Source organism: Eumetopias jubatus, unplaced genomic scaffold (genome assembly GCF_037043125.1).
Source record: "Eumetopias jubatus isolate StellerSeaLion01/CBP00866 unplaced genomic scaffold, mEumJub1_p1.0 scaffold_6, whole genome shotgun sequence".
In the NCBI taxonomy this organism is placed as follows: domain Eukaryota; kingdom Metazoa; phylum Chordata; class Mammalia; order Carnivora; family Otariidae; genus Eumetopias; species Eumetopias jubatus.
Window position 1 is genome coordinate 68,417,865 of NW_028274812.1, and position 24,031 is coordinate 68,441,895.

The following is a 24,031-nucleotide window of genomic DNA, read 5'->3' on the forward strand; positions in this document are numbered from 1 at the left end:
CAGAAACAAATTGCTCACAAATGAATGTTTCCAATCACTAAATAAACATTTTTGAATACTAAGCTAATTTTCTTCCCCCCAATTTATTAGTTTTTAGCAATGTTACATACCAAGATTTATTTTTCAACCAATCATTACTTCTTCTTCAACTGTTTAGCCACGCCTCCACATCTTTAAATTTCAACAGCTACCAGAAACTTTCTTCATTTAAAAATATACCAGGAGGATGAAGAAAGGGTTAAAGTTTATTGGTGAAGACAGCGTTAAGCTTTTAAGTGTTATTTTAACATTGGAATGTGAACAAATAGTGAGCCATAATTGTCAAGATCATCTTTGTTAATCACAGGCATTACTCTAACATTCATCCTAAACATCCAATTCAGATTTGGAAAGTGCTTTCTGCTTATTTCAACTAACCACTTTACAAAGGTCAGGCATGGCTCAGTGGTTGATTATTGTCCATGTAAAAACAATGATAGATTCTTGCTGTTTGATCTTTGACCGAGTAAGCTAAACATCACTACCAACCAAGTTTTTCAGTTACCAAATAGTGATTAGAAATATTTTGTTTTTATCTGATCCTCACATATGCAATTTAATAAGCTAATAAACTGCTTCCAAACGTATTGGCACCTGGATGTAGGGCTGAGCCATGGGAGTGCAAAATAAGGAATGAATATGCGCCATATTCAGTTTGAATACACCAGTTTTTCAAATCAGCCTAAATGGCTCCGGGTGAAACCTAAGTAAGAGTTTCCCCAAATTTGACAAGTCTAATATGACAAAATGAAACCTGAAAGTCAGTATAAAATTCTGTGCCTCTTAGTTAAGTGAATGACATGCAAATTATAACTAAACCCTGGGTATCCTGAATCTATTATTATATAGTCAAAATTTCAGACATAGTAGTCTTGTGGGCCTGGAAGTAGAGCAAGGATTCAATGATTCAGTGAGCCTGAAGATAAAAAGATAATCACCTTAAAGTGACTCTTGGATGCTTCCCTGGGAAATGAACAACTGGAGCATCATCTACAATGATTAGAAAAGTTAAAAGAGAGGAACACTTGAAAGACAAAAAAGTTTATTCGAGTTTCTGGCCTCTTAAGACATTTGTAATGTATTCAGGTGAACACATTCATTAGTAGAATATGGACATAGATCAACAAAAAAATTTAGAAATCTGAAAGTAAAAATGGCCATTTTCCATACAGAGATACTGGAGGAAAATAAGGACACTTCAAAGATCACTTCTTATAACAGGTCCTATACATTCTAAAAGATGTGAGTGATGATGATGGGACGATGGCTGTCACCTTAGGCTACCATTAAGGACCCCCAAAGAACACCATGAGAGTCTAGCAACACTAGCAAATGAGAACTCTCACATAACACTTACTTTGAAAGAAACTTCTATCTATTTGGGGAAAAATAATATACAGCAGCATTTTCAAAATGTTCAGAGGTGGAAAAATAAAAAGTTCAGCTAAAATGTTTAGACCATTGTGGGAACAGGCTCACTTTAATATGCTTTTCAATTCTGAACACATTGGCAGTGCTCAAAACACATTACAAAAGTAATAACATGATAATGGAGTTGGGAATCCTGTAAAGGTTACATAGAATTCAATTTATAAATCAAAATGCCTAAAAATCAAACTTGGGCCAACTGCCTAAGGTATTGAATTTTCACTACATTGAATAAGACAAGGATCTCATAACCATGAAAATAAACTGACCAATATGCCCAGGGCCTAATTTTAAACTATTTATACTCTCTTAGTTATTTGTCATTTCTTAAAAAAAAAAAATCCTGTAATATTCATTGAAATCTAAGCTTGAAGCCTAGAGAATCTGAGTAGTTAATAATAATCAAATTATTTCTGAATGTGGGGATCCAGAAAACAGGATTGCCTATATAGAGAGGGATGGCCCTTGTCAAAGTACATAATCCCAATACAATTATCATCAGTGCAATTAAATAAAAACAAAAATAAACTAAGAAAAATCCCTGAACATTTTAGTTTTAAAACCAATCGAATTATTTTAATTTATTTATTTTAAATCTCTCAAATATTAGTCTTGTAGAGAGAGATTTGTTGCCTTTAACAGCATTTAATTTAGGAGGTCGTAAGGGCCAAATCTGGGCGTTGAAGCTGGTAGACAAAAAAGCAACATGTAATACGAAGACTCTGAAGTGAAACATTCTCCAAGTGAAATGAAAAGGGGAGCTGAAAATAACTTCTAATTAAGGACAGGGAAAATATTGGTCTCACTCCTAGGGAAGGACTGTTCCACTTTGTGAATAAGAGCTCTCTTTTCTCCCTCTTTCAATGGATAGGAAGACAGGGAAACTGAGGCAGAAGAGAAAGGAAGATAGCCCTCTACACTCTGCTGGGGAGTAAGAAAAGGAAAAGGTATACAAATTCAAGGTTTAAGACAAGTTGCTAGAAAAACTTAACCTAGATTTTTGTAGTGACCCAGGGATGTGTGCACGCAAAAGATTTCTCAAATAGAAGGAAATTCGAGGAGAGATATAAACAATGTTTCTGGAATGTGTTCAGTTTTTAGAATACTTGTTCATGGCAGAAAATCATTCATCCATTTAATCTAATTATGTTCAGCTAAGGCACTTTTATTGCCAAGTTTATAAAATGTGAGTAATATGGAATAAACTTTACAGGCACAATTGTCAATAGAAATAAACAAAATGTTGAGCTAAAATGCATGGCTATTTCATAATTCCCATTGTATTCATTTGATAAGAGCTTGTAAATTGTGTTGTCTCTTAAGATGATCAGGTGAGTGAAAGCAGTTATCAAAAGTTGAAGAAAAGATGTACATATTTTGAGCATCCATACCAGGCACTATACTCAGCACTTGGCACCTAGTAACTCGTTTAATCCTCTCGATAGGTCTAGGAGTTAGACCCTAGTATTATCCTCATTTTATAGATGAGGTAACAAAGGAAAGAAATATAAATTCAGAAAATTATATTCATTAAAGTAATATTTTCAGAAAAATAGAAAAGATGACTGTCATTTAGTTAAGCAATAGAACATCTACAGTTCAGTTTGTGGAATAAGAATGCATAATTTAAGAATTACTGGTATAAACAACAATTGATCACATTTACACAGAAAGCTATCAAATAGGTAGTTGTCACATTTAATAATTTTTTTATTTTGAAAGTTTTCTACTTTATTTGAAAAGAGAGCTTTAACTTTTACATTTAAAAAGACACTAACCACCAAAGCCATTGCTTTTTATCTCACAATCAGTCTTAGGGTTTGTCATTCAAGCTGAGGATTCACTCCAGTCCTCATGGCTCACCTTGTCCTCAGTGAAGCCAAAGTCTCTCAGAAGAAATAAATAGCCTTTAGAATATGTGTCAGACTAAAAAGTTTCAAAATATTATAACAAGTCAGATTTTAAAATACATTTATTCTCAAGAGAGCTCAGTTAGGTAAATTTCATGTTCATAGGATGCTAATAAGATATATAGCAAAGTCCATGGAAAATAGCAAGTCAAGACATTTTGAAAGTAAAATGCAGAGAGAAAACGTTGTCCAGGATATCCAGATTATATCTGGCATAGTGCTTTGTACATTTGAATCACTTAAATATTTATTGCATTAATGAGAGAATGAGAATAAAGGAGAATGAGAACCAAGTCCCCTTTTCTAGGAGAGAAAAGTACAAGTAAAAGTCACTCTTAGAAACTGCTCTTCCTCACCAAAATATCTTTATAATGTCTGGAGAGCAGGATGCCTAATGTCAACAACAACCAAAATCACAACAACAAAAATTACCAAAAGATCTGCTCATCTGGGAACCAGGTTCAGATAGTGCATGTAGAAAGAACGATCCAGAGTTCTAGTTGACGCTGTTGGAGGTATGTACATCTAGTACAGAAGACTAATTGCTTCAATTACTGGTCAACATGGTACTGATTATTTTTCTAGGATTAAATAAGAAAATCATCTCTTTTCATTGCAAGCTTATGCACCATCCCGTAAGTAATATTTCTGAGATGTCTTGTAAACTAGGATGCTAACCTAGTCGAATAGCAGAAGCCTTCACTTTCTAAAAGTACATTCTAACAAAAACTAAAAAAGTGTTATGACAGCTCATTCAATTCTCCAAAGAAATAATCATAGGTAGTTTTAGAAATTTTTCATCTTCATGTGGCATATCCTGGGCATGTACAATTATAGTAGATTTTTTATGATATTATGATTTTGAAAGAACACTGTGTATGAGTAAATTGGATGGTGAAACATGAAGATTATGCCATTTACTGGTCCTCTTACATATTTTGTATTCTTCAAATGTTCTTTATTGACTATATTTAAATTTCACAATAAAACACAAATATATAAACTGGATGTATATCTAGATAGGTACATTGATAGACAGATCTCAGAAGGAAAGAAATCTTTAATGTCTGGCATCTGTCCCAGAAGAGTTTTTAGCTTCTCTACACAGCACTACCCATATAAATCTTTCGATCATGTACTCACAATTTGTTTATAGTCTTTATTTAAATTGTTATATTTGGACTACTCTTACCATAAATATTATAAAACTTACTTTCCACATAAATTAGAAAAAAATGACACAAAAATAATTAGTGGAAATTCAAATGCTTTCTTCCTTCACCCTAACACATTCACTATCTTGCCCACCACAGGGTGGCACATATTCCATTTTGAGTTCCCCTGCATAGACTGTAACGTCAAAAAAAGAAAAGCAAGAAAGAAGGATTATAAAAGGAAGGGTATGATATGGTCCTCTTAGAATGTTTAACACAAAATTCATAATAATTGGAACGTAAGCTAAACTATATATAGACTGTATACATATATATACATAGAGCATATATATGAAGTAAATAAATAAAATATCATATATACACTTTAAAAATTTTATTTACTTATTTTATTTGAGAGAGAGAGAGAGCGAGCAGGGTGAATGGTGAGGGGAGAGGAAAAAAATCTCAAGCAGACTCTGTGCTGAGCATGGAGCCTGATGCAGGGCTTGATCTCACAACCCTGAGATCATGACCTGAGCCAAAACCCAGTCAGTTGCTTAACCACTAAGCCATCCAGGTGCCTATACACACACACACACACACACACACACACACACACACACACACACACACACACTTTAGAACTGACCTAGATTTGAAAATATTGCCCTAGTCTGTAAATGTGTTATTAAGTTCCAAGAAAAGAAACTGAGATGGCATTAACTTTATTGAAAATATGAGGTATAGTATTTCTTTTCACAAATTCAGATTGCTTGCCTACTGCCTGAATTTTGAAATCTATGCTATTTGCCCTTTTAATTTTATTGTTTCCATTTTATATTTCTCAAGTATCTGTTTTTACTTGCCTTTAATCTGATATTTTGAGGTTTTGATTTAGATGCCAACAATTACAACTCATGAAGTGAACTTGGAGATCCTTTGTCACACCCCATACCTAGGGAAGTTAATTTGCTTAAGGTCATCTAGCTAACGAATAGTAAATATAGGAATAAAACTCGGGTTTTCTACCTGTAAACACCTTTAGAATACTACAGGATTAAGTTTCCTCATATCATTTTGAATTCTTCTAGAATATACGCACACATGTATATACAAAATGTATGACATTAACTCAGTGTTTGAAAGTGGTCTCTGAAGATATTATTTTATAAGCACTGTTATGTTTTCATTCATATAAAGCCAGCACTTTTTTTTTTTTTATTAAAGCCGGTGATTTTTAAAGTAAATCTTAATACCAAGCTTCCTGGGACTAGTTTTTCCTTTATACTCTGAGGCTGAACTGTGGAACATATTGAAGGGTCACATTTTGGTAAACTATTCACTCTGCTTTCTTCCTCCTATGACTATTTCTGGTTTATTTAATTTAAGGATAGAGGTTATATTCTGAGAGGTCATGTATATATCCACCCCAAAACAAGGTTTAAATCTCTTGTCTTTAGTCAGGGTCAAAGCATAAAGCTTTAAAGTGACAGAAATCTTATTAAATGATGATTAATTTGAAATTACTTATTTTAAATCAGGAAGTGTTTTAGAGAGAGAATATTAATGGCCATTAGTGTAATGCATTTAAATGCTTTTATATGAGTTAAAATTTCACTAACCATAGCTTTACTGTTTTTGTGACTAAGAGATTGGAGTTAAAACCAATTATTTGACAAGCATAAAGGAAAGTTCAGTGGGGTGTTTAGAAGAAATACACTGTAAACACAAAACAATTCTGTTACAAAATTTTATGAGTGTCATTAGTTAAGTCATTTAACAAATATTGTTGGTAGTGTTTTGTCTTCCTACTTACCACTAAGAACTGGGCTGGTCTCATAGTAGCAGTCAAGTATGTACAAACAGAGCTGCAAGAAAATATATGCAGAAACAGAAGTGTGGAAAAGACAGTGCTGTGTTCTTTATGTCTTGATAAATGAGTTGGCATATGTAGTCCAGGAAAAGGACACTCCAGGTCCAAAAGGGGCATATACAGTGCCCCAAAGGAGTGAAGCAACGTTGGGGTTTCCAATTTAAGGAGAATTTCAGAACATCTGGAGTGCAGGAATTGAGAATGGCCGTGTTAGGAGATGAGAATAGAGAACTCCTTTATGGCCCATAAAGGAGTGTGACTTCCATACTACAGGCAAAAGGGATTCTGTGGAGGTGTGCATATGCTAAATTGTAGTTGGGTCTAAATTTATTCAGATTCGCTCAGATCTGCGGTGAGGGGAAGGACAAGGAAACAGCTTTTTCATTTCCTATGAATCTTCATTCTAGCTGATGACAAAAGAATAAAAATGTGTCAGTTAAGAATAATAGGCGTCTGGGTGCCTGGGTGGCTCAGTTGGTTAAGCAACTGCTTTTGGCTCAGGTCATGATCCTGGAGTCCCGGGATCGAGTCCCACATTGGGCTCCTGCTCAGCAGGCAGTCTGCTTCTCCCTCTGACCGTCCCCCCTCTCATGCTCTCTCTCTCTCTCTCTCTCATTCTCTCTCTCAAATAAATAAATAAAAATCTTAAAAAAAGAGAATAATTTGGTTTCTTCTGGCTTAAAAATGCCACACATTTGAACCAATTCAAAGTTTAAACTCCCTATCAAAGCTGATTCTTCTGCTTGGAGCAGTCTCTTCTCTGCCTCCTCAGTTCTGGGTTTGCTCTGGTAGCAGGACATTGGAGCTTTTCAAGGAGACAGGAAGACAGGTCTCCAGTAAGCATGCTTTCTTCTGAGAACTTGCCAACCTTCATCGAGATGATTGTACTGATGTGCATTGAAGTGTGGCAGTTTTGGGGATCTTTTGGGGTACCATGTCACTGACTACCTTGTCCCAACCCACACTGCACCTAATTTACCTGTGCCCTCCAAGCTTTCACATACTCCCACTGAGGCAGATAGGAACTTCTTGGTCTCTTGCAACCACATTCTGATCATGGGTAACTGGGAAGACTATCCTGGTACATTGGTCTAGATACTTTCCTCCATCTCCCTGCTGGTAGCAGGCCGATGCTGGATGGGGATCTTCTTCAAGAGACTTGCAGTCTCTCCAAGCATACTCAGGAAGGCAGGGCACTGGGTCAAGCTTTCCATGATTCCTCAAAATCTATGTGGGTTGTTCTAGAATTTTCACATCCCAATAGTTGCAACCTGGACATTCACATCTCAGGTCCTGCCCCTCTCTTCTTCTCTCCAGGTGACTCTCCCAACAGTGTGATATGAAATGTAGAGTCAATATGCCATTGTCAGAAGTTGGTTCATCTTCTTTTTCTCAGTAAAACAGAATGGATAGTCATTCATTTAAGTGAATTATGAGGTCTAACTAACAGTAAAACAGCAATCTATGCCTACAGGCAGGTAAAATTCTATGATGCTATTTGGTCTGGCTGGACCAAAAAGTGTGTAAAGGCCAAATCTATAAGGAGATATTTGTGAGTCTAGAAAATCCTTTCATCTCTCAACAAAGCAAAGCTTTCAAATAAAAAAAAAAAAAGTCTCATTGAAGATGACAGGTCCAGTGATTTAAGAGCTCATACTCTACTAATTACAGGAAAATACTAGTAAGTAGTTAGCTAGGAAGGGAGTGGTAGAATTAGATGTGAGTTGTTAATAAAGCATCAGAGATGATGGGCCCAAACTAAGATATGCACAGCAGAGTTGAGGAGAAAGGAAAAATCTGGGTGATACTTAGAAGGAACTGACAGGAATTGGTGACCAACCAGATGTGGAAATGCGGGGCAAAAAGAAATACTGAGGATTAGCTAAAGGTTTCTATTTTGAACAATCTTATGAGTAACAATACCACCAGTTTTAACAAGGGATACAGAACTGGTGGATGGACTGGGGATAAAGAAGTAAAATAGTTGAGAGTGGTTATAGTTGGAGTGCTGACACTTAAAGTTGACCAATAAACATACATTGCATGAATGAACAAGTGTATCACAGAGATGCGCAACACATAGTCAACATACCAGTGTGGAAGCTGGCTTCTCTTTCTTCTCCAAGTAAAACAGAATGCAAACCCTTCATTTAAGTGAATTATGGGGCTACTCTAAAGTAAAACAGCAATCTATGTCAACAAAAAAGCGACAAAAAAATTATGTTATGCAGATATTTCCAAAAGCTAGAACATGGACTATTAAATGCAAATTACTTTTCTATTGCATCCTAAAATTTACTTAAGAATTGCTTCATAGAGAGTTATCAAAAATAAAACTAAATAATAAGCTTTCTTTTCCTGTCATTAACATTAATAATTCACCCAAAAGGCCTAAAAACCCAAATCATTATAATTTAAAGCAATTTATTATAACCTGCCAACAAACTTAGAATAAGAGCCTAAAACCTAACAATGAAAGTGGCAATGAGTTAACATTAAGTAGGAAACCAAAATAAATTAACAGTAAGCCTCCATTTAGTCCTTTTTTGAAAATATAGGGCTAATATGACAGGGACCCGAAGCAAGAGAGTTAAGATGAAAACAGCAATATCACACAGGGAAAAAAAATCCACAGTATTTCTCTCCTGCCCGAGAGTTTAGTCCCATCATTCATTTCATATCCCCAGGACTCATTAATGAATGAAATGGAGATACCCAAAGGATTCAGTGAAATTCTTCAGCAGAAATTAAATAGAGAAAAGGACACGTTATGGAGCCCACATTCTTTTAAGTAGTATGTTAGGGTTCCTGGAGCTACACTGGATGCCGCTGGCCTTGTAATTTCAGAAAATGCTTTAAGAAAGTCATAGGTTAAAAACCTAAAAATAGGTTAAAAATTGTTTTATTCCTCTCCATTACCAGAAATAAGGAAGGGTTAAGTATGTCTGATATATTTGCACAAAATTATGAATGAAGAAATTAGACAGGAGAAGCCTGAATTTGGACTATAATTCTATCACACCTTAAAAGAATGTAGCTCTTTTCAAAGGTAGCTAGTTTGTAGTTTGTGTTGAGGACAGCCTTAGGAGAAGGAAATTAGAATCAAGGGAGTCTCAGGAACAACACTGGCCTGCTCTCCTGAAGGCAGAGCTCAGAGGGGCTACTCCAGTTGTTGCCTGGCAAGCCAGGAAGACACTGTAATAGTTTCCTAGAGCTGTCATAACCAATTACCACAAATTGGGTGGCTTAAAACAATAAAAACATATTCCATTTCAGCTCTGGAGGCCAGAAGTCTGAAATCAAGATGTCAGGAGGGTTGCTTCCCTTTGAAGGCTCTAAGGGAATATCCCTTCCATGTTTCACCCCTCTAGCTTCCAGTGGCTGTCAGCTATCTCTGTTGTTCTTTGGCTTGTAAATACATCACTCCAATCTCTAGTCCTTTTTCACACCGTCTTCTCTGTATTCCTGTTCTGTCTCTTACAAGGACACTCTCATTGAATTTAGGGTCCACTCTAAACCAGTATGATCTCATCTCAATTCTTACCTTAATCATAACTGCAAAGATACTATTTCTGAAATTCTGGATGAATGAACATTTTAGGGGGGCACTATTCAAGCCACAACTGATGCTTACCAGAAAGAAAAGAAAAAGCCAAGAGAAGAAACATAAAGGACTGATAAAGACACCATGAACTATTTAGAGTCAGCAAAGTATCATCACCAAAATATGTAAACACCAGGACTTCCACATCAAACCCCTTCTACAAGTAGAAGTAGGAGTAGAAGTAGAAGTAGAGGTAAAGGTAGAGGCAGAGGCAAAGTGGAAGTAGAGGTAGAAATAATAGAAATAGGAAAAGCATACATTAAATAGACCACTGGAACTTAGATAACTTAAATCCTGATGAAATGATGCAGAGACAAAAATTTGAAGGGAAAAATATCAGAACCAGTTCAAATTGAGTGAGTGCACATATTAGGAAAAAGAGGATTTTCTTTTTCAAATTTCTCTTGTATGCTTTGGTCTATTTCTTTTTGCAAATAAGCAAATTAATTGATATTGAAATTATAATGTTTCATTATTAAATAAACATACACACACTGTTTTCCCAGGTATTATGAGTTTTTTCATTGCTAAAACTTTCCATACCTAAATCACTCTGTGTGGTATCATCGGGTTCTACAAATTAATAGGTATAAGCTGCTATCCATAAAGGAAAAGTTCAGAAAGGAAACTTCCCCGATCCAGATGGAATTTTACTAAACTACAATTGTACCATCCTCAACACATATCTTCCATCTTTTGGTGTGAGGTGACAGGTCTGGTTATCACTACTTCCCAGGCAAAAAGAAGTGAAAAAAAGGAGGGGGGGTGGAAAGAAACCAAAATAACACAGAAATAGAACAAATCTCTCTCAATCGCTTCCTATCCAAAAAGTAGTCATATGATCAACATCAAGGTGCAAGAGGCTTGGAAATGTAATTTCTTGCTAGATGGATTTCTGCCAGGATCAGATGGCTATTGGAGGGCGTTAGCAGTTTCTGACACAAATTAGGAAAAGAAAATTTGTAAAAGAGGTTATAGCCATGACTAGAGGTAGAGATATAGGGGGGCTGTCCCTAAAGCACTATCCCAGCTCCTAACCAATGGCTTGTCCACCCAAGAGATAGGGATGATGAGAATGAGAACACTAGTCAGTAATGACCACCAAATGCAGCTAAAATGGATCACTGAGACATTGATGGGATGGTCAGTTACCCACAGTGAAGTGGGAGCTAAGGCCTATTCCTATTTTGGAAGGAATCCCCAGCCCAAGAGTAGAACTCAGCAGAGCTGTGTTTCTAAGCACCCAATACGTGGTTAATAACCATGTGGTTAATAACCACAGAGACTAACTCTGGTTATTATTTTTGTTAATTGCTGTGCCCTCTAGACTGAGGAGAATGTTCTTGGGAATATCACTGATATCAATTAAAATTTCCATAACTGTACAGGTATACAAATACCCCTCTTTATGTGAATATAGTCAGTTCCTGAGTATAGATTACTAGTGCTTGTGTATTGGTTTCAGATAGAGAGAGATGCTAAATAAGTGAAATCTATTTGTTACTAAGTTTTACAATAGGGAGACATCAGATAACAAGGGATATCAACAATTGCATTATTAGATATCATATTACAAGTTCTGCTTTCATATTTGTTAGTTTTTCATCACATAAGTTTCTTTACTGGCATAATTTTATTATATTTTTCATTTTATATTTCTAGTAACTTTCTCTAGTTAGTTCCCATTGCTCCAAGTAAAATTACCTATTTCCCATTAATCCATTGCTGTAAACTGTCAAGAAAGTATTTGTTTCTCTGAAAATTCTTGTGCCTGGACACATGACTTACAAATTGCCTAACAATGATCAAGACAATATTTTTTCTTTATAATTGTTATCAAGCATTTATAAAGCAACCAATTTATATTATATATCTATACACATTTTGTGAACCTGCGACATATTCCTGGAAAAATGTATCTTCCCCTAAGTCATTTGATTGGTAGAAGAGATTCAAAATGACATATAGCCAACAGCTGCTCTTCCCACCTCAGCACCCTAAGGACTGGTCCCAGAAGGAGGCAATTCAGGAGAGGTGAGTGGATAGGGACCAGTTCATAACTAATTTTGTTCAAGTTATACATAATTATTCCTGGGATCTGAGAGTGGTCTTATACATGCTTAGGTAGGAATTTAATCTAATTTAATATTAAAACACTAAAAAATTGAAATGGCTCTCTATATTAGCTACCAAGGTATGACCATGACCCTAGTGATTGAGATAAGGAGATGCAGAAGGAGGAAGCTCTATCACTGGCCAGGCTGGCCAGTCTCTCTTTTCCTCATCCTGTACTTTCTTTCTCCAACTTCCTCATGTATTTCCCTATCAGATAAAGTAGAACTTTCTCGTACGCTGATTCAGTCTGCTTTCCCTATCAGATAAAGTGGAACTTTCTCGTACCCTGATTCAGTCTTGACTAAGGTAACCTATACCTAAGTTACTATCTAAACCATTCTATACACATTTAAAACTCTGTACCCCATGTTTATTCCTTTAAAAATGTACAGTGAGCCCCCACTGTCCACCAAGCTCTTTTCGAGGCACTGGAGAGACAGCAATGAAAAGGCAGAGAAGGTGCATTCTCTGAGCGAATTTCCATTTTAGTGGTTTTGCTCTCTGAATTATCTTTACTAAAGCCTTAATGTGAAGTGCTAACCCTTGGATTCCCACATTGATTCCCAAATGTCAGTTGATATTTTTCCACTCCAGCACAGGAACTCATTTTGATAACGGGATCTATATGTTTGAGTTCCCAAGTCAAGTCCCATACTTCACAGGATAATCCCCTAGCATTCATCTCCACTCTAAGGTTGTACTCTAATAAATCTATTTTCCCATTCTTTCCTACAGCTTGAATCCTACCTAACTCTTGCTAGCTTCCTGAGTTAAAACCCAGAAACATTTTATTAACTCCAAATAGTCCAAAGTTTGGTACTAGTATCCATCAATATTTCACCAATCTAGTCTTTGAATATCACATTACTGGGTCCCTACTTTTAATTTAAATCACCCCTTGGGACCCACTGATACCTCATATGGGATTTGTGAATGCTGACTATTTTCCTGACCATCCCCAGAGATTGTTAAGTCCTCAAGGACTCTATGATTTGACTATTTGGTTAAACATCCTCCTTCATTTCCCTGAATTGGGGCAAACATCTCTGTCCCCACCCTAGTGTCTGTGGTTAATTCATACATATCTGTGTTATCAAAAAGAAAATTGTGGACAAAACTATAGCCACAAAAACCCCTGTACCTGTCTCCCAATCCCTTCAAGGACACAGACTATGCACTATTTGTAAATTGTCAACCCAGGTTTGTCACCTCACAATGTAAATCTTCTCAACTGTGACTGATTTAAACACCGTTAAGTTTTTCTGGACCTTAGTTTTGTTGTAATGGCAATCATTCTGGATATACAATACTCAGAATGAATGTGCTGCTACATTGGTCTAAAGGCCAATAAAAGCAGTATTTGGTCATGAGCTAGCATTTCATTCAAATCCAACATTTTAGAAAACACCACACATCAAAAAAAATTAACCTTAAAGCAAAATATTTTCATTTAAATTATATTATCCGTTGCTCTGTGTTTTCATCTATAAGTGCATTGCTAACTGATGTTATAACTTATTTCAGCTCTTTCCTTAGTAAAGTGTAACATATCCATCATGCCGAAACACTTAAGTTACAGGCAGTTTACTCACATTAGATCTCATTAGCAATTACACTAGTGTTCAAAATACATTACCTCATTTGTCTCATAGCCCATATAGTTTTTTACATAATGAATTAGACCAATTAGTTGCACATGACAGAAGGAAATCTTAAATAACACTGTCCTTACTTTAAGACAAGCTTGACCGAAGTGCAATGAAAAAAACTATAAAATTAATTTGTTTTGTAAAATGGATAGCAAAAAGAATTAGATAACCAAACTTCAAGCTAAATGTCTGTGGTAAGGGTTAGGCAACAGAGAGGGGGAAAAAAAGTAGTAAAAGAAAAAACAATGCCTCACTCTGTTTTTTGCAAGACATAAATTCATTAGTTGCATAGCTAAGAGCCATGTTTAAATGTCCAAAGTAACTTGCTTATAGACTTTTCAACTGAAACCATTACTGTCCTTTGGAAAAACCTTGCTGATTGTAATCAGCCAAGAAATTTACAGCTATTGCACTGATCAATAGCTAGAGATTTCTGGAAGCACAAAGTTAGCTTTCTATCCACGTGTTCATTTTACCAATAAGAGTTGTTTCTTAGTGTCCCTGATATTTCCTTCAAATGACTCTCTTCAACATCAAATCCAATTTCCTATCCATCGTTAGGATCTCTTTCTTCAAACTTCAGACAGAATCATAAAACATACAGATTTGATAGGTGTTACCTAACCAAGGGTGCATTTTAACCTGAGGATACAAATCCTAAAGACACTCCCAGCATGCCATCTATATATTCCATGACCCTATAAGGAGACTGTGCCTTGTTACTCATCAGTATGGTAATTATCTGTCTTCTTTGTAGGTCATAATTACTTTCCCTATTGTTCGATCAAGGACTGTCATACAATGAAATGACTGTGGACTGGTTAACTAGTTGGAAGAGCCCCCAGTCTTCCATTTATGGACATAATAAATTGTATCACCCAAGGAGTCAACAGAAGATACAAATCTGGTAGCAAATCAGTTTCTAAAAATATGCCCAGGAACCTAGAGGCAAAATTTGACCCAGTCATTCCTCTTTAATCAAGGTGACTCTTAATATAGTATGTCTTTTTTAATGTCATAGTAGTTAAAGATAATTTAGAACTGAAAGGGGAAATGAAATAAGGATTCTGGGCCAATAGGGAAAGAAGTTTTCGGAGAACTCTCACATTATAGGAATGAATTTTCCTTCTTCTTCTAAACCAAGTATCCTTTTCAAAGGATGTGTACATTAGAGAAAATAAATTACCAAGACAGTAGAATTAGAGTCTTTGGAACATGTCTGATTGGAAAGCTCATTTTCCTCTTCCTACCATTTCTCCTGCTTTTACAAAAATATTTCACACACAAAACATTATCTATCAGACTTCACTAATGCATGTGCTTTATGTTCAAATTACATCTTTTAAACTGGCACAGTTTTTTAAAAAATTAGGTTTTTGAAAATGCTTATCACTGGCAGTTTGGAAAATATTGACTCCAGTATTTGTCATTCAAAGTTGAACTCAGAGAGTCAAGAACTTTCCAAGTTAAATTTTCTTTTTCTCAACTCCCACAATTCCACAAATGTTCTCATTATACCTGGTGGGCAACTCAGGGAATCTTGTGCAGCGGGGTTAGGGCAAAATAGAAATGCTAATTCAGAATTTGCATCCTTAAGAGACCTTCAATATTGCCTTAAAAGCTCAAAAATGACCCAGTTTTACCAAAAGAAAAATACAGTATGTCCTCTACACAGTTGGTTGGAAACTCATTTCAAATTTGTCTTTATTAATGAACTCCTGATATTTAGCTCTTTGCTAGTCACATTTGGAAATCCTTAGAACTACATGAAATAGACCTTTTCTCGAAGACTTTGCAGTCTATATAGGGAAGGAATTTATGCACGCAAAACAAATTAAAAAATTATATCAGAAATTATAACCTAAAGTGACAACTGACACTATTAGGGAAAGATTAAATCGAGATCAAGAAGATGGGGAAAATGGCACTGGGTATCCTTAATGTGGGAAATGTGGAGAAGGATTTGGCTATTTGGATATGGTTCAGGGATCCCATATGTTCTCTCAAGAGAATTTTTAACATTGCCTAATTGATCTCCAAGCAGAACTCAGTCCTTCTTATGTTTAAGAGGCTCCCTGGCACACAGGGGCCTGTGGCTCCCATCTGCTTTCAATAAGCAACTTACACTATGTGACCCAGAGTCTTCACATAATGAGGCTCTCCTGAGGAAGCAGACAGGGGATGCATTCTGCCAGCCAGAATCCAATGGTCATTAAAAACAGTGAATCAGAATTACTACTCTCAAACTTTTTCTAATATATATCCCATTAATTCTTTAAATTATAAAGTTCCATTGGCTTCCTTGCTTTCTCTGATGACAATCAAAAGCAAAATAATGCAGACAAGTCCCTGATGATTGCTCAAATATGTGGCATCCCTAAGCAGTATCTTAGCATTACCCTGTATGCTTGGACAGGATAGGCCAGAAAATTAAAGTTCTGTGACATATTAAGATGTTGACAGTGTAAGTACCCTCTCCTTTCACTTTCAAGACCAATGGATTTGCAGTGATAGATTTATGTTATTTGGGCTTCATTATCATGAATCTGGGTCTCCACAAAGACACCTTCTAATCAAGGTCTTTACAAGAACTTAATCATTCGATTCTCTAGGCCCATGTGTAGCTCATACCCAGAGGGAGCCTCTATCTCCAACCTAATCTAGACAAGAATAACAGCAATAATAATAGGACATTTATTGCATAATTATTATGTGCTAATCTCTGCACCATGAAATTTATATGTATATGTATATGTATAGCTCATTTAATCTTCAAAATCATGCTGCCAACTCACTCTTCTACCTCTATTTTATGGATAGGAACCAAGGCTCAGAGTTGAAATGACTTACCCAAGGCCACTTAAGTAAGGTAGAGGCACCAGAGATTTCTAATTCATTTCTGGTGCTGGGACTGGCATCACTGTTTTACATTGTTTGAGGATGAAAACCAAGTCTTTCTTGTTTTTTCTGTCACAGAACAGTGCCTGCCCACATTCTGTCTGTCAGACAGTTCCATAAGACACTTTAAGGGAGAATATTGCTTCTTCTCCATATACTTTGAAGACTATGGAAAGGTCTCCTTCAAAATCATAAAATGCTAAATACCTTAAAGATTAACTAGTTAGGTTGGGCTAGTTAAAGATTAACTAGCCCAAAATTCATAGTTTTTAAAGCTGTCCTTAGCATCAAGCAGTTTCTTACCAGCAGAGCAGAATTAGAAGCTATAACCTAATTTCAAATCTAGGTGGTTAGTCTTTTCCTGTTAGCCTCACATAGCTGCCATGTGACTTTAAACAATTTTCTTCCTGAATTACTTATCTCAGTAAAGATATTACAAAGATGTTGTAACAAATAAATTCCCAAATTGCATAGGCTCAACATATCCATCATTCATGTCAATCCCGTGTGGGCATTTCTGAATAGCAAGTGGCTTTTCTCCATAGGGTGACTGAGGAACCAAGGCTCTTTGGATCTCATGGTTTCACCTTCCTCTGAGATCTCAGCTTCCTCTGCTTCTAGCCAGTGGAAGAGGAAATGAGATGAACAAGACATACTAGCACATTCAAGTAGAAGTGACATCTATTTTTGCTCACATTCCACTGGTGAAAACTAGAAACATGGCCGCACCTGGATGGAAAAGTTTCTGGGCAATGTATTCCCTATTGGGTATCTGCTTCCATGCCAAAACACCACTCCCTGGAAGGGAGATCATACATTTTTGGTGGACAGTTCACCATCTCTGCCACATGCTTCCTAAATAACACATTCCAGGTTCAAACCGCCACTGGTGGGTTGGAATTAGAAGACTATCCCTAAACTTCAAAACTTGAGTATCCATAGGTTATATTATTTTTCCCAATGCTTTGCTCCCTACCTTAAAAGAATCATACACTCGTGACTTTTGTCATGAGTCCATATGAATTGTTTCACATTATGGGCAAAGAATACATCCCCATCCATTTAAGTTGGGCATAATGAGATGATTTGCTTTGGCCAGTGAATACGTGAAATGATAGGTGCCAGTTCTGTAGTAAGGCCTTAAGAAAATTTATTATCTGTTCATCCTCTTGTTTCTCTGCCATCCCATGTGAGAACATGCCACAAGTTGTCACTCTTCCCAGAACAAGGAGTTATGCAGAGCAGACCTAAATCCAACCTGCAATCTAAAACCAAGCCCAGCTAGTTTCAGCCAAACCCTACAAAATCTGGAGAAAAAAAAAAATTAGTGTTTGCTTTGTAAGCCAAGAAGTTTCAGTTGACTAATACAATGAGATCTGATCATTCTATGAGTATAAGTAAATAACCATCAGTCTTCTATGAAGGACTCTGTGGGCAAAGTGACCAGCTTGGATTTTAAGGAAACCAAAGATTTTACCAAAAAAAATGTTTTCCATTGATGTGCCTTGGAGCCTTTCATTCTTTTTAAGAGTTCCAGAAAAAATACTTTATTATCTTTTACTCTTGGGGAGAGCCATGCATACATAAGCTATAACAATATAAAATTTTTGCTTTCACTTTTCATAGAAACATTTTCACATACATAAAGATTAGATCTGTAGCCATGAGTTTACCTAATCCAACTGATTCAAAGAATAATAAAACTTATTTTGTCTCCCCCAAAGGCAAATGGTTACATCCCAGGATAAGCTCTAAGTTACAGCTAAAGATGACAGGGGGACTGGAGCATTATCTTCTCAGGTATTTATGTGTCAAAAGAGATGAAGGCCAGAACTTGACAACTTTAGGTTGTAGATATGTGGGGCTACCTGGCTCCTGGAGAGATTTTATTAGCATACCAAAATGCTGGAGTTAGGACTCAGGCCCATTACATGTCCAGGGACATCCTTCTAGGAGGAAAGGAGACAGTTGCCTCTTTAACCTTCAATCCTCACTTATCGAGGGTCTGGTTACTCACATAAGGCATTTGACCTGGTTTTCATCATTACGCCTCAGGGATAAGGCCTGATAGAGAGAGGCTGATGCACTTATTATTTACTGTGAAGTAATTCAGAAGAAATCTGTCTCTGATCCTCAGAATTTTATATGCACATTCAGGATAAAATTAATAAAGATGAATATTAAAAATCAAACAACTAAAGAAAGTGATAAATGGTTTTTGCCAATTTTATAAATTTTAATTACTTTAAAGCCTTCTAATTTTAGCCTTATTTTCAGGGCTAGATACCTGCCCTATCTTTGTCTGAAGAATCCTGAATAGGATACAAGTGTAGACTGGATGTGAACTGAATCTCATATCACAACAGCCAGCAAGGAACTAAAGCATCCTGCCAGCAACTACTGCATGAGCTTGTAAGCAGATCCTTCAGCCCCTGTCAAGCCATCAGATGACTGCCCACCCCCCAACAGGCTAACTGTAATCTTATGAAAGATCCTGAGCCAGAACTACCTAGCTAAGCCATTCTAGGACTCCTAACCCTCTTGTGTGAAGTAATGCATACTTACTGGTTTTAACTGCTAAGTTTAGGGGTAATATCTAGTTTTGCAGACTAAATAACTAGTACACACATGTAAAATATTTTTGTAGAGTATGTAGCATGGGTCAGACCTCAATAAATGTTAGTTTTCTACTAGTCAATAAGACTGTGCTACTTATCTCCTAATCAGGATGCTTTTTCACCTGTAACCTCCCCCTCCACCCCCATCCCTAACATACCATCTCAGAAGTCCCTGAAAGCAAAGAGAGAGTGTATCAGAGGCAATATTTCCAAGGGTAATGACTCAGAATATTCCAAACTAACAAAAGAGACCACACCATAGATCCAAGGAGCCCAAGAAATTCCAAGCAGGCTAAGTAAAAGTGGTATTTATAACTATACATATCATAGCAAGACTACAGAAGGCTGAAGCCAAAGAGAAAGTCTCAAAAGCATCCAGAGAATAAAAAAATCTTCTAAAATGTGATTATTTAACTGCTGACTTGTTCTGAAGCAACAATAGAAACCATAAGAGAATGGATTGATGTTTCTATTCTGTCTACCCAGAATTCTACATCAATTGAAAATATCTTTCAAGAAGGCAAGCAAAATAAAGACATTTTCAGACAAGGAAAATACTGAGAGAGCAAAATACCAGCACATTTAAACTAAAGGAAATTCCAGTGGGTATGCTTCAGGTACAAAGAAATTGAGCTTAGATGTAGGTTCTGAGAAACAAGAAGGAATGAAAAGAAAAAAAAAAGTTGTACTATTTAAGAAACTCATAAAAAAATAACTGTAAGTAAGTATCTTCTGTGGATAAAAGAAAATTAAATACACAACAGTTATATATAAGTTGGGAGGGAGCAGATGAAATTAAATTAGTCTAGGTTGCTTTGTTTTATCCACAATTGAATTTAGACATTGGGAAGTTAGTTAAGAAGGGATATCATAATTTTCAGAGTAGTCACTAAAAAAAAGAAACTGCATAAATTTTGAAATATTATGGGTAGAAATGGAAAAATAAAGAATCAGTTCAAAAGAAGGCAAGAAAGCAGACAAACATTCAACAAGTATGATAAATGGAGAGCACAAAATAAAATGTTGGATTTAAACCCTCTATATAAGCAATTTATATGAAATACAAATGCATTCACTGTTCTAGTTAAAAGACTGGTGTTCAGACTGGGGAAAAATACTGCAATCCAACTATATGCTCTTTATAATAGACAAATCTAAGACATAAAATCCAGAAAACTTGAAAATAAAAATATGGAAAAAATAATACACCATAAACACCACTCAAAAATAAAACTTGTATAGCTACATAAATATTTTACAATAGACATCAAGGTAAAAGACTTTGTTAGAGATAGAAGGCCCCAATGTATATGGATAAAAAAATTATATTAATTTTGAAGATATAACAATTTCTACTTTGTGTGCACCTAATAACATATTTACCAAAATGCATAAAGTAAAATAAAGAATTTCAATGAAAAATAGACAAATCCACAGTCATGATGGCAAATTTTAACATTCCTCTCAGAAATTTATAAGATAGAAAAAAAAAAAACAGTCTAATGGGTGTATTTAGAACATTGCACCTAACCACTGCATTATGCACATCTTTTTAAGCATACATGGAACATTACAAAACTTGAGCATAAACTGGGTCATAGGGTTAAGTCCCAACAGCTTTCAAAGGATTGTAATAATACATAGTATATTCTCTGGTCAAAGTGGAATTACTCTAGAATAAAAGACAAAGACCTATATATGTGAAAATACATTGAAATAATAAACTTCTAACTATCCCATAAGCCAAAGAAGAAATCATGACAGAATTTAGGAAGTATTTTAAACTGAATGGTTATATATTACATATCAAATTTGTGGTGAAGCAGTTAAAGCGGTACTTAGAAGAAAAATTATTGATTACATGTGTTTATTAATTTTTAAAATGTTTCAAAATTAATATAGTAAATGTCCATATAAAAAAATGAAAAGAAATCCAACAAAAGTAGAATGAAGGAGATAAAGAAATGAAGATAAGATGAAAACTAATAAAACAGACAGACATATAATAGATAAGATAAAAAAAATCTAAAAGTTGGTTCTTTGAAAAACATTAAAGAAAGCACAAATAACCATTACCATGAATGAAAAAAGACACACCACTTCATATCCTGTAAAATTCTTTTTAAAAGAAGTTATTATAAACAGTTTTATGTCAATAGATTTGAAAATCAAGGTGAATGGGTTAATTATATAGAAAAAATACTTTTGCAAAATAGACATAAGAAAAAATAGAAAATATTAATAGTTATATAATTATTAAAAACATTGAATTAGTACTCAAAAATCTTTCCAAAAAGACAACTTTTTTTTAAAAGATTTTATTTATTTATTTGACAGAGAGACAGCGAGAGAGGGAACACAAGCAATGGGAGTGTGAGAGGGAGAAGCAGGCTTCCTGCTGAGCAGGGAGCCTGATGCAGAGCTCAATCCCAGGGTCCTGGGATCATGACCTGAGCCAAAGGTAGACGCTTAATGACTGAGCCACCCAGGTGCCCCCACAAAGACAACTTTAAGCCATGGTTACTTCTCTGGCAATTTCTACCAGATATTCAAACAGCAATAATTTCAATACTGCCCAAATACATCCAGAAAATAGGGGGTGAGAAATGAAACCCTTTCCCAATTCTTTAATGAGGCTAGCATAATCTTGATAACGAAGGCCACATGGACAGTACAAGAAAAAAATGTATAAACCAAACTCACTCATGAACATAGATCCAAACATCCTAAATACAATAGTAGCAAACAAAATCCAACCTATATAACATAGATAAAATAGATAATGCACTGTGACTGAGCCAGATTTATTCAAATAATTTGTTTGGTTTAATATTTTAAAACCAAAGTAATTCACCACATTAACAGATGAACAGAAAAAAATCATAATATGATCATATCAATAGATGCAGAAAAAATTGATAAAATAAAATTTTAAAATATTTGCAGTTAGATTTTTAAAAATGAAGTAACTAGGAATCAATCTTTGAGGAAAAAAATAGATACAAGCTTATTGAGAGATATTAAAGAAGATCTAAAATGTATAGGGAAATAAATCATCTTTAGAGGTTGCAAAAAAATCAGTATTATAAAAATGATCATTGTCCCCAAACTGATCTTTAGATTCAGTGTGATCCCAATTAAAATTTCAGCCATTTAAAAAATATATTTGAATATAGTTGGCGCACAGTGTTACATTAGTTTCAAGTGTAAAACATAGTGATTCCACTTCTCTGTGCACTATGCTATGCTCACCACAAGTGTTCCTATCATCCATCACCATATAACACTACTGCAACATCATTGAAATTTCACTTTTCTTTGCCAGAAAGGAGAAATGACCATTAAAATTGATATCCCAAAAAGAGTCAAGAAAAGTCAAGACAATTGAATAAGAAAAACAAATTTGGAAAATTTACCCAACTACATATCAAAATTCATTATAAGGACAGTATAACATTGGTGCAAATCAAGAAAAACAGATAAATGAAACAAGATAAAAAGCCCAGAAGCACATGTACGTACATTTGCTTTATAAAAGGAATATTAGTGGTAAGGAGTGTGGGTAGAACAGACTTTTAAGCAAATAGCATTGGAACAATTTGATGTCCATATGGGAAAAAATTAAATTAGGCCATGAAGTCAGGCCATACACATAAATTAATTCCAGGTGGATTAATAAGGTTCTAAACATTAAAATATTATTAAGATTTTATATGATAATAGAGGAGAATATCTGCATGACTTTAGGGTAGGGGAAAATTACCTAAGCAAGTCACAAAAAGCACTACCAGAAAGGACAAGACTGGCAAATTTACTACATTAAACTAAGAACTTCTTTTCATCAGAAGACATCACAAAGAGAGTGAACAGGTAATACAGAGCGGAAGAAAACACTTACAATAGGACGCATATTCTAAATGCACACACACACACATACATACAATTTTGAAATGGGCAAAAAACTAAAAAACAATAAAAACTAAAAAAAGAGAGAGAGAGATCCAAATGGCCGATAAACATATAAAAAGGAGCTTGACCACACTGGTAGCCTAGGAAACACAAGCTAAAACAACCACAATGAACTAATACCCTATGCTCACAGACTCCTAGGTATTTATTCCAGAGAAACTCCGGCTCATGTCCAAAAATGTTCATAGGAACATTATTCTCAGGAGCCCCAAATTTAAAACACCTATATATGCACTAGTCATAGAATGGATAAATAATTAGGGCAAACTGGAATGCAGTATTAGGAACTACTTGAAAGCAGTAAAAATGAATAAACTAGGGCTACATACAACATGGATAGATATACATAAATATGAAATTGACTAAAAGAGGAAGACACAGTACGATTCAGATTCAGTTATTTAATATAATAAAGTTCAAAAATACATAAAACTAAATACAGCTTAAACTATATTTACTTTTATGCATGCATAAATACTTTCACTTACACATACATATGTGATAAAAACATGAACAAAAACACAGAAATGGTTATCATACAATTCAAAGTGAGTAGTCATTACCTTTAGGGGAAAAAAAAGAGTTCTTAATAATAATGAAGAAATGCATAGGGGACATTTTTGGTCTTGGTAGTGTTCTGTTTCTTCTTGACCTTGGCCACAGAAACATGCATGTTCAATTTCTATCATTTATTAAACCATTAATTTATGGTTTACATATTTCTCTGTATACTTACTACACAAGAAAATGCTTTTAAAACTTAGATTAAAAAAC